The sequence below is a fragment of the Octodon degus genome, unplaced genomic scaffold, assembly GCF_000260255.1.
Source record: "Octodon degus isolate 3935 unplaced genomic scaffold, OctDeg1.0 scaffold00050, whole genome shotgun sequence".
Classification (NCBI taxonomy): Eukaryota; Metazoa; Chordata; class Mammalia; order Rodentia; family Octodontidae; genus Octodon; species Octodon degus.
Genome location: NW_004524626.1, coordinates 6,120,492 through 6,132,809, shown reverse-complemented (window position 1 = coordinate 6,132,809; position 12,318 = coordinate 6,120,492). Strand labels below are relative to the sequence as shown.

At 46.3% G+C, this 12,318-nt stretch overlaps 1 pseudogene; it reads left to right on the top strand.

Annotated features, from left to right (window-relative positions):
• The first annotated feature begins 496 nt into the window (after positions 1 to 496).
• Positions 497 to 1,515, top strand: LOC101574771 (annotated as a pseudogene).
• Positions 1,516 to 12,318: the final 10,803 nt, after the last annotated feature.

Here is a 12,318-nt window from a genome sequence, read left to right as displayed (position 1 = left end):
ATGTTAACAGCCAATATAAAAAGAAAGCCTGTTAAACTTTTAATAGATGCTCATGTAAATTTGTCAGTTACCCATCCAGTGGCCCCATTTGCCAACCAGAAAGTACTCAGTGTTTTCCATAGGTCCAGTAATTCATGTGCCCCAGTACCCAATGGCCATAGAAGATTAAACCCCACATTAAAGAGATATCTGCTAATGAACCTACAAAATGTTCTGACTAGTGTTATGCATGTTTGTTTCTTTGGCTTTGCCTTCTCCAGATTTAAAGCTATTCCTGCCTACTCAAAATAAAAATGCTTGGTGTCTACTGAGGGCCTTTTAGGTAGAACCTCTGAAGAGTGTCTCTGACTGCCGGTCAACCACTGCGACCCATTTCAGCCTGAAGTAGCCGGAGTGGTCATCACCCATACACCCTCATGATAGTCTGGGTTACTTCTTCAGAGGGAAAATGTTGCAGGCAGCTGAGTTAGATTAAAAATATTATAGGTAGGTAGAGAGCTACTGCAGGGTTCCTATCCTAACGTCCCTGAGAGAAGCGGCATCTACGAAGCGGTGTCCATAATGTTCTCTTTCAACATGTTTGACCACCCAATTCCCCGGGTCTTCCAGAACTGCTTCTCCACACAATACCACTGCTTCTATGTGTCCATGCTCGCAGGGCCTAATGACAGGTCAGATGTGGAAAAAGGAGGGAAGATAATTATGCCACCATCAGCCCTCGATCAGCTCAGCCGACTTAACATTACCTACCCCATGCTGTTCAAACTGACCAATAAGAATTCTGACTGCATGACACACTGTGGTGTGCTGGAATTTGTGGCTGATGAAGGTATCTGCTACCTTCCACACTGGATGATGCAGAATTTGCTGTTGGAAGAAGGGGTTCTGGTTCAGGTGGAGAGTGTCAACCTTCAAGTGGCCACATACTCCAAATTCCAGCCTCAGAGCCCAGACTTCCTGGACATCACCAACCCCAAAGCAGTATTAGAAAATGCACTAAGAAACTTTGCCTGTCTGACCACTGGGGATGTGATCGCCAACAACTACAATGAAAAGATCTATGAATTACGGGTGATGGAAACCAAACCTGACAAGGCTGTATCCATCATTGAGTGTGACATGAATGTGGACTTTGATGCTCCTCTGGGCTACAAAGAACCTGAAAAGTCCAACACGAGGAGTCAACAGAAAGTGACGCTGACCACAGTGGCTATGCTGGTGAGCTGGGCTTCCGTGCCTTCTCAGGTTCTGGGAATAGACTAGATGGAAAGAAGAAAGGGGTTGAGCCTAGTCCTTCCCCAATCAAGCCTGGAGACATTAAAAGAGGAATTCCTAATTATGAATTTAAACTTGGTAAGATCACTTTCATCAGAAATTCACGTCCACTCATCAAAAAAGTTGAAGAGGATGAAGCAAGAGGTAGATTCGTTGCATTCTCTGGAGAAGGACAATCATTACGTAAAAAGGGAAGAAAGCCTTAAGTCCAAACTGTGGCTGATTGGAAAATAAAGGAATCAATTGAAAAAAAAATTATAGGTAGTCAGACAGGGCTAGGCCCTCAAGGAGACAAGGTTAAAGACAAGGTGACTTTACAGCTTGAGAGATAGATGCTGCCCACTGTGGGCCAGACCTCAAGACAAAAGAGGAAACTACCTGGCTAATGTTACAGCTCAAGAGGTGGCACAAAAACCAGTGGGGACATGGGAGATATTGCCTGTTCTAGAGTTCTAGAAAAACCTACCTATTCAGACTCTGTTGTTAACTAATGTTCCTTGCTGTTGGAGTAAATTAACAATGGTGACCCATATCAAAATAATTTAATATAACATTGCCTACAAGTTAAGTTATAACCCTGATGAGTCAATGATTTGACTCAGCCACAAAAACCAGTGGGGAATGTTATAACCTGACCAAAGTGCTGCCATCCTGTTCTGTATGTGTCATCTTAGTGAACCATGTCAGCTGCTGTAAAATGTGCCTATTCACGGAACTTCTGTTTCTGCAAGCCCTCACTCCATCCTTGAGTTCCAAAAATGTCCACTGCTGTTCCTACACCCTTAAATTCCAAGAACCTCTCCAGACCCCTAACTATATCTAGTCTCAACAGCTGCCATGTCTCCTTGAACTCCCTGAGTCGTACCCTGCCTGCTTTGTGGTTTTAAGCTTTATAAACCCCACGCTTCCCCCCTTCAGTGCACACTTAGGCACTTTGTGCCAGTTGTTGCCGCTGGGTACCAGCTAAAATAAAGCACTTTTTAAACTTTTGAGCCTGCCTCATTTTTGAGTTACAACAGTTTCTTCTTCTGTTTTCTTGTTCTTGGTGGTGGTGGTGATGCTGGGAAAGAAACCCAGGGCTTTTCCTTGAGCTATGTCACACCTGTTTTTATACTTTTTACTTTGAGGCGGGCCTCAATAAGTTGCCCAGACTGGCTCCCAACTTCCATTCTTCTTCCATCATCTGCCCAAATTCCTGGGATTATAGGCATGTGCTGCTGAGCTCAACTTGATTTCTTGTCTTTCTTCTGTGGTTCATTTTATTTTATTTGTGTGTGTGTGTGTGTGTGTGTGTGTGTGTGTGTGTGTGTGGCCAGCTCAGCCCACCAGGGGACGGGGCTGGCTGGCATGTGGTGCTGGGGGATTGAACCGTGGTCCCTATGCTTTGCTGAGCTTGTTCTAAGTAGGTGCTTTAGACCACGGAGCCATCTCACCAGCCCCTCTTCTGTGGTTTTTGTTCGATAGGGTCTCACTGGGTAGGTTCAGCTGGCCTCAAGCTCACAGGAACTGTCCCACCTCATCTCTCCAGCACCGAGCCAACATTTGCACCACCATGCCTGGCCTGACTGATTTTTTTTTTTTTTTGATCAGTTTGTAGCCAGCAAACATGGTGTATGGTGCTTGTCATCTCAGCTACTTCGCTAAGAGCCTGAGCAACTCGGTGAATTATTGAGATCCTGACTCAAAACAGAAATCAAAAAGGGGCAACTGCGGCTCTCCTCATCCTAGCTGGCCCTGAGTCCTCCGGGGTGAACTCTGTCCTTGCCCTTTCCCTCTTGTATTCAGCCCACACTCACTAGCCACAACTAGTTTCTCCCTCATTCTTCATTTTCACTTTTTCAAAAACTACTTTTTTTTAGAACTAGGAATCTAACTCAGGTCCTTGTACTTGCCAGGCAGGCACTTATGCCACTGAGCTACATCCTCTGGGCCCAAAACTACCTTTTCCTTTAAAAAAAAAAAATAATAAAAAACACCTGGGGGTGAGCCAGGTGTGGTGGTGCACATCTATAATCCCAGTCCAGGGGCCAGGGAGATAGCTCAGTAGAATAAGTGCAAGGGCCTGAGTTCAATCCCCAGTTCTGAAAAAAAAAAAATTAAAAAAAAAAAATATATATATATATATTCCCAGTCCTTGGGAAGCTGAGGCAGGAATATTGCTATGAGTTTGAGGCCAGCCAGCCTGGACTATACAGCAAGAACCTGTCTCAAGGGTGGGTGAGATAATTCAGTGGTCTCAAGCACCTGTGTAGGCAAGCATAGGGACCGAAGTTCCATCCCCAGCACCACATGCTATGCCACCCCCAACCCCAGGGTGGGCTGAGCCAGCCACAAAAAAAAAAAAAAAAAAAAAGGCCAGCAAGATAACTCAGTTGACTAAGCACCTGCTTAGGCAAGGGCAGGGACCAGAGTTCAATCCCCAGCACCACATGCCACACTGGTCCCAACCCCAGGCATGCTGAACTGGTCTCAGAGAGAGGGTGTGGTGGTGCATGCCTGTAATCCCAGCACTGGGGAGGCTGACAACAGAAGGATCCCCACGAGTGAGAACTTTTTTTTTTTTTGATCCCCACGAGTGAGAACTTTTTTTAAAAAAAGTTCTAGGGGCATAGCTCAGGGTAAAGATGCTAGGTTTGATGGGGAAAAAAAAAAGCCTTGTTCAAAGTCCCTGGGCCGGGGAGATAGCTCAGCAGCATGAGCTCCTGTCTGGCAAGGACGAGGTCTTGAATTCGATCCCCAGTACCAAAAAAAAAAAAAAAAAAAAAAAAAATCAAAGCTCCAGTTGTCATTGTGTGGTGTAATGTTGAGACTGCTGCAAGGCACCCGTGGCTTCCAGCCCATTTGGAACAGTGACTCTTTGTGTTGGATGCTTAGGCTTGTGGTGCCAGGCACAGGCAAGCAGGGCCCTTCCCAAGCCAGGGGGCTCAAGCCAGGCTGGCCTGGAATTCACAGTGGTCCTCCCACCCAGGTTTCAGAGTGCTGGAATTATAGGCATGTGCCATCATGCCCAACTGTTGTTTTTCTTGTATTTCTTTTATTTATTTATTTATTTTTGCAAAACCGGGGATTGAACTCAGACCCTTGCACTTGCTAGGGAAGTGCTTATTCCACTGAGCCATCTCCCTGGCCCCTCTTTTATTTATTTATTTATTTATTTATTTATTTATTTATTTGGTACAGGGTCTCACTACACAGCTTGGGACTTGTAGTGATCCGCCTGTCTCAGCCTCCCCAGTGCTGGGATTACAGGTGTGCACCACCACGCCTGGTTTCAGGGCTGGCATGGCGTGTGGTATGGGGGATCGAACCTGGGTCCTTGCACTTGCCAGACAGGCACTTAGATTGCTGAGCTATCTCCCCAGTCTGTTGTGTTTTTCAATAAAGTTTGATTATGGGAGCAAATCCTTTCTCTGTCTCCGTCTCTGTTTCTCTCTCTTTTGCCTTTTTGTGATAGGGTCTCACTATGGAGCTCAAGCTGGCCTTCAACTCACTTTGTAGCCCAGGCTGACCCTGGACTCACAGCAATCCTCCTGCCTCAGCCTCCCAAATGCTGGGATTATAAGGATTATAAGTGTGCACCACCAGGCCTAGCTTCTCTCTCTCTCTCTCTCTCTCTCTCTCTCTCTCTCTCTCTCTCTCTCTCTCGGCAAAGTCTCACTCTGTAACCCAGGCTGGCCTCAAACTCAGGTGATCTTCCTGCTTCAGCTTCTAGAGTGCTAGAACAACAGGTATGTACTATCATACTTGACCAAAACCAGTTTCTGACATCAATATCAAATGTAGTACACATAAATTCATCATTTTGACTCTTTGAAAGGTACAGTCTGGCATTTTTAGTATATTCACAATGTGGTACAACTGTCCCCTCTAATTATGAATTTTCCATCAGCCCACAAAGAAGCTCTGTGCCTCCCCATAGTGGTCACCCCTCCCCTCCCCTCCCCTCCCCAGGCTCAGTCCCTACAAGTCAACTTCCTGTCCTGGGAGTTTCCTAGTTGTGGGGTCGTTTCTTGTGCATCCTCCGCGACATCTCTCACTGCATGCGTCATCCTCAAGGTCCGTGCAGCCCATTGTGAGTGTCACAGCCACCTTTTCCTGGCTGAGTGATGCCCACCCTGGTGATGGACCTCGCTGTGTGTGCCAGTGTGTTACTTGATAGACCGTGGTGGTTTTCACCCTTTGATTTTGCATCCCTGCATGAATTTTTGTGTGACCCTATTTTTTCACTTACCTGGGGTGGAATGCTTGGTCTTAGACAGACTCTGTTTGAAGAGTTGCCAGAATGCCTTCAGTTGTGACTTGTGTCTAACTGTCCCCCCAAGTTTCATGCAATTGTAGGGAAGGCTCTGTGGAGATGGCTAGAGCTAAGTTTTGTGTTGCTGGGATTAAGTATGTGATGCCAGGATTCAGGGTGCCTCACCTGGTATGGGCAGCACCAAGTCACAGGTGTGTAGCCTCAAAAGGATAAAAACAGGCAGGAAGGCTTGCTGCTGCTGTGCTGCCTGCCCTGCTTTGCCATGAACTGTTTCTCCTCTGCTGTGCTACCCTGCCTTGGAGTCCGCTGCCTACAGACTGAGACCTCTTCCACCCATGAGCTGAAATAAACCTTTTCTTCTTAAACTTTGAGTGTTGAGTATTTGGTCTTTTTTTTTTTTTTTTTTCTCTCTCTCTGGCTCAGGCTGCCTTAAGGGCCGGTCTGGTGCATCATGTAGAGCTGCAGATTAAACCACAGTCCTCTGTGCCTGACTTAGTTTGCCCAAGCAGGTACTTTAAACAACTGAGCTAAACTGCAAGCCCCCCTGGTATTTTGTCTTAACAAGAAAAGACACTTTCCAAGCAGCTGCAGCACCTGACTGACTTTATTTATTTACTTAAATTTATTGTCTTTCTGAGAGGGAGTCTCACTATGCAGTTCAGGCAGGCCTAAACTCCCGTCAATCCTCCTGCCTCAGCCTCCTGAGTGCTGGGATTACAGGTGTGTGCTGCCACACCTGGCTGGCACATTTTTAACCTGCCCTGTATGTAGATTGTGACCTGATTTCCTGGCCTCTGAATCTGCCAGGCAGTGAGTGTTGTGGGTGTGAAGCCTCAGACTGTGTCTCCAGGCCCAGACTTAAGGCCTAAGGTCACCAGCCGAACTTTGAACTGTTGGCAGTGGTAGGGTGGCTGGGAGACCAAGGGTCCTATGGCCCACAACCTCCTCTTCCACTGCATTCACACCTCTACCCCAGTTCCACTGTTCAGTGAAGCAGAACTCAGATGGAACTGAGAACTCCTCTGTCCCTCTGTAAAATCTTTTTTAATTAAAAAAAATCTTTTATTGGGGGCTGGGGAGATGACTCAGTGGAATAAGCACTTCCCTGGCAAGTGCAAGGGCCTAAGTTCAACCCCCAGTTCCGGGAAAAAACAACAACAAAAAAAAACAACAACAAAAATCTTTTATTTATTTAATACAGGGTCTCACTACACAGCTCAGACATGTAGGGATCCTCCTGTCTCAGCCTCCCCACCTCTGGGATTGCAGGTGTGCTACTATGCTTGGATGTGCCCGGGGCCAGCATGACAAGTGGTACCAGGGATCAAAACAGGGTCATTGCACTCACTAGACAGGTGCTTAGACCTCTGAGCTATCTCCTCCCCAGTCCCTCCTCTGTAAACTCTTCCCAGCTCAGGCAAGGAATGCCACAAGCAGACCCTTCCGCAGGAACTTGGACTTGCCTTTCTCACTTGTGCTTTCCTCACCGGGAGACACATTGAGCTCTTCTGTCGGGGGGCCTCCTCCCTTAAAGGGGGATACTGGGTACCGGCACAAATAAAGCTAACAAACTGGGCTATAGATGAGCTTCACAGCATCGGAACACCCTGAGATACGCAGGATGTGTTTCCTTTGGAGGTTAAAGTAGGGTTAGCTGCTGGATGACTGTCTTAGCTTCACTTCAGTATCTCTGCTTCCTTGCTGCCACAAGTTGTATGAAAGGGAACCCCTCGTGGGTGAAGGCCCAGCGCGGTCTTAAGCATTTCCAGTGGCTGGTCATGCATGAGTATAATCCTCCTGTAATCCCTCCTGTCTCTCTGGTGTCATGGAAATTCTGCAGTACCAAGGGACAGCAAGATACAGCCACACCCAATCCCCCCGCCACCCACTCGCAGCCCTCCCACCGCTGCCTTCCTGGCTGCCTGTCACTTGGGCTCAGCCTCTGAATCTGCTTCCAAGCCCATCCCGATTCCCCACTTTCTTCCATTGTCAAACCCTCCTCTGAGCCAGGTGCGGTGGATCACACCTGTCTCAGCTACTCACGAGGCGGAGGCAGGAGAGTCTCAAGTTTGAGGGCATCCCAGGCAACTCAGCAAGTCTTCATAAAAATTTAAATAGAAGCCACATTTGATGGCGCAGACCCGGTCACCTGAGCACTGTGGGAGGCTGATGCAGCAGGCTCAAAATCTTAGTTTCTCCCACATTATAGCACCGTCCACTTGTCTGACCTCTGGCTTGGACCTCTGGCTTGGTCCTCAGGGCTTGTCTGACCTGACACCTAGGTAGCAGGTGACAGTGACTCCCTCCCTCACCTCCAATCACCTTCCACACCTGGTTTCCAGAGCACCTGGGAGCCTCTGGCCCTTGGATCTACTCCAGGAACATTATGCAATTTGGGCCTTCAGAACAAGCTGGGATTGTTAGCAGTTACTTGAGAAGCAAGCACTGCTTGTCCTTGTGTCGCAGGGTAAGAAGGGAGTAAGACTCCAAGCACATAGAGGTTAAGCCATGTGCCTGTGGTCACATGGTAGGACTGCATGGGGCACATGGTGGAACCCCCTTGTAATCCTAGCACTCAGGAGACTGAGGCAGGAGGAGTCCAGACTGCCAGTCTGGGATACATAAGGAGTTCAAAGTCAGCCTGAGTTGCTTAGCATGACCCTATCTCAAAAAAACAAAACTAAGGGCCAGGGAGATAGCTCAGCAGCATAAGCACCTGTCTGGCAAGCACAAGGTCACGAGTTTAATCCCCAGTACTGCAAATAAATAAATAAATAAATAAATACTAAAGCCAGGGACATAGTTCAGTAGCACAGTGCCTGCCTGGCAAGTACAAGGTCCTGAGTCTTATTCCTGGTACCAAAAATAAATAAATAAATAAATAAATAAATAATAAATAAACAAAACCGTCTCAGTTACTGCTTTCTCATTGTGGGACAAATACCCAACACTCAAAATGAAGGAAGGAAATGTTTCCTTAGCTCACAGTTACTGCAGGTTTCAGTCCATACTCAGCTGGCTCCAAGGCAGAAGGGCACATGGAAGAAAGCAACCTTTCATGGTGGCAGCAAAGAGCAGAGAGTAAAATGGAGTAGCAGCAGCAATGGCAACAGAGAACAAGTCTGTCTCTGTCTCTCTCACGTTTCATTCAGGCTGTCTACCCCAGGCTGGGTGGAGCACTCACATCCGTAATCCCAGCAGTACTCAGACCCATAATCCCAGCCTTGGATCGTGAATTAACCACAAACTCTAGAAGTGCGCCCCATCACTGCATGAGGGCTTGGGGTGGGGGGCAAATACCCGCAATCCATAACATCAGACAAACAAAAAAAAAGACTGATGTGCAGTCACAGCCACTAGCCAAAACACTCTCCAGCCCCTCCCTGATCTCTGCTTCTGCCCTGGTTCCTGATGGTCAGCTTGCAGCATCACTGCTCCAAACATTACTGTGATAAACTCAAGGACCCAGGTTCAATCCCCGGTACTGCATGCTGTGCTGGCCACTGAAACCTGGCGTGGTGGTGCACCCCTGAAATCCCAGCGCTGGGGGGCTGAGACAAGAGGATCGCTATGAGTACAAACTGTATTGCGAGACCCTGTACCAAATACACACATACACAAATAAATAAGAGATTTCTTTAAAAAGACACTCAATGGGGCCGGGGAGATGGCTCAGTGGAATAAAGCACTTTCCTGGCAAGCGTAAGGGCCTGAGTTTAATCCCCGATTCCACAAAAAAAAAAAGACACTCAAACCAAAATCCCAACTTTTAAAATTTATCTACATATTTTTGTACCTCTGAAGATTATACCTAGAGCCTTAACACTGAACTACATCCCCAGGTTTTTTGTTTGTTTTTTGGTAACAGTGTCAAATGTTGATTTGAAAAGTGTGAGATAACTGGGTATGGGGGAAATCAGCTTTTCAAAGCAAACTTGGGCCCAACAAGGAGGTTTGTTTTTTTTTTTTTTTTTGCGGAGCCAGGGATTGAACTCAGATCCTTGCATTTGCCAGTCAAGCGCTTATCCTACTGAGCCATCTCCCTGGCCCAAGGAGGATTTAAAAAAAAAGAGGATAAAAACAAAATGAAAATAATTATTTTTCCTTCATATTCTGTAAGGACTTAAAGTTCAACATATCAATATCTGATGGAAAATACCTGTTGCATGATATGCCAAAATGTTTGATATTTCGACAGATAGGGTATACCGAACTGCATGTATTGCAGGTTAATAATTAGCTTCTCTTCTGGAGGGTTAACAACCTAAATTAGCAGATCAAAGTTGGAGAAAAGGGCTACATGGTTAGCCAACATGTTGGCCCTAGCCTTTCAAGGTCAATGAAGACTTGGGACATAGGAGAAACTGTACTGTAACATCATGTAGTGCTCCAAATTTTCTGATCAAGAAGATTATGGAGCCACAGAGGAATGTGTTCGATGATCTAAAGTGAGCCTGGGGAGAGTCACATGGAGAGAAAAAACATTTTCTCAAGCTTTCACAGAGAGCAAATTGGTCAAGCAATGACCGTGACTCATCCTCATGTCAGACACTGACAAAAGGATGTTCAAAGGGCAGTACAGGGCTACAGGATAAATCCTGAGAGTACTTGGCTGACCTTATCAGATACAAAAGTTACATTCCTTGGTATATAGGTCTTGCTATATCTTGGTCTTAACCATCCAGCAGAAAAGTATAAAAATGAGGTATATAAAGTAAATCCATATTAATAGGATGAGCTGTAAAAGGCTCAAGTTAATAACTTTTGAGGATAACCCACTAATATTATAGACTGCTAGACAGTGTTAGATGTTTGTCTTACTCTTCTCTCGTTCCTGGGACAAATACCCGACACTCAAAATGAAGGAAGGAAAGGTTTATTTAGCTCACAGTTACTGGGAGTTTCAGTCCATACTTAGCTGGGTCCAACGCAGAGCAGCACGGGGCAAAAAGCAACCTTTCATGGTGGTGGCAAAGAGCAAGAGCGCAAAGGAGGGGTAGCAGCGGCTCAAGCAGCTGGCTTCTCTTCCCACCTTATATTGTAATGCAAATTACCTGCCCCAGGGCAGGCAGCATCCACACCCACAGTTATCAATCACAAATTCCAGAAGCCACCCCAAGATTGCATGAGGCTTTGGGGGACACCTAGACACAAACCATAACAATGTTTAGTTGAATTCAAACACTTATAGTATTTAGATGCCAATAGAATATTCACTTCTTTTTTTTTAAATATTTTATTTATTTTTATTTATTACATTTATTTATTGTGTGTGTGGCCAGCTCAGCCCACCAGGGGGCGGGGCTGGCTGGCATGTGGTGCTGGGGGATCGAACCAAGGTCCCTGTGTTTTGCCAAGCTTGTTTCAAGTAGGTGCTTTAGACCACTGAGCCATCTCTCCAGCCCCTAGAATATTCACTTCTGACAGGACAAAAAAAATAAAAATACAAAGGAAAGATCATTTTGTATTTATATATACAAAATAGGATAAAAATACAGCTACTTTCGCTTAACTTAATGAGAAGAAAGAGGTGTACTAACAGTGTTTGGACAGAATATCCTGTCTGCTTCTTGTACTGTGGATAACCACTAAGAAGATAACAATGTACGGTGTATTGATTATCAAAACTGTCCTATTAATCAGCTGTGAAACTGTCTCATTCATATTTATTTCTCAATTAAAAAAAATGAAAATACACAGCGTGTCTGAGAAACATGGTGCAGGCTGCCCTGAACGCACCTCCAGGGTCCTACATCCCCAGGCAGTGAGGGCGAGAGCCTCCTGCCTCAGCCACTCCGAGGGCTGTGATTAGAGGCATGGGGGAGGTGACTTTCTTTGAGGACATGGAGAGAATTCGGGGAAGATAAGAAATTCTCTGGAGTTGAACAAAGGGAGGGTGAAGTGTTTATGGCCATTGATGGGTTGGAGTTTGAAGGGGATGCCTAGGTATACCTGAGAGAGCTGATTGGGGTCCCTGAGGCGGCAGGAAGGGTGGAGGCAATTATACCCTGGGCTAAGTTGGAGAAGAAGGGGGAGGTGGGAGGTGGTCTTGGGAAGATGAGCTTTTGTTTTAAGGGCAGCATCAGCCATATTAGATGACCACCATAATGATTACACTAGGGCCAGAGCCTCTCAGAGAGCCTACTAGGTTTCCCAGCCCAGGGCTTCAGTCCCAGGGCTTCAGTTTCCCGGCCTATTTCTCCTGGATTTTTTTTGGCGGGGGTGGGGTGGGGGGGTAGGGGGTGGGGTTGTTTTTAATTTAGATTTTTTTTTTTTTTTTGGTGGAACCAGGGATTGAACTCAGGCCCTTGTGCTGCCAGGGAAGCTCTTATTCTATTGAGCCATCTCCCCAGACCTGTTTTGTTTTGTTTTGAACTTTTGTCTTGTTTTGTTTTGAACTTTTATTTAGTTTGGACTGATAGTGATCCTCCTCCTGTCTCAGCCTCCCCAGCGCTGGGATTACAGTTGTGTGCCACCACGGCATGCCAGGCAGTGCCAGGGATCAAACCCAGATCTTTCCGATTGCCAGACAGGTGCTTAAACCACTGAGCTATTTTACCAGTCTTGTTTTCGGTTTTTTTTATTTATTTATTTATGTGTGTGTGTGTGTGTGTGGCCAGCTCAGCCCACCAGGGGGCGGGGCTGGCTGGCATGTGGTGCTGGAGGATTGAACCGTGGTCCCTGTGCTCTGCTAAGCTTGTTCTAAGTAGGTGCTTTAGACCACTGAGCCATCTCACCAGCCCCCAAATGTGATTTTCTACTAACATTAAATATCAAGCTTCAACAAC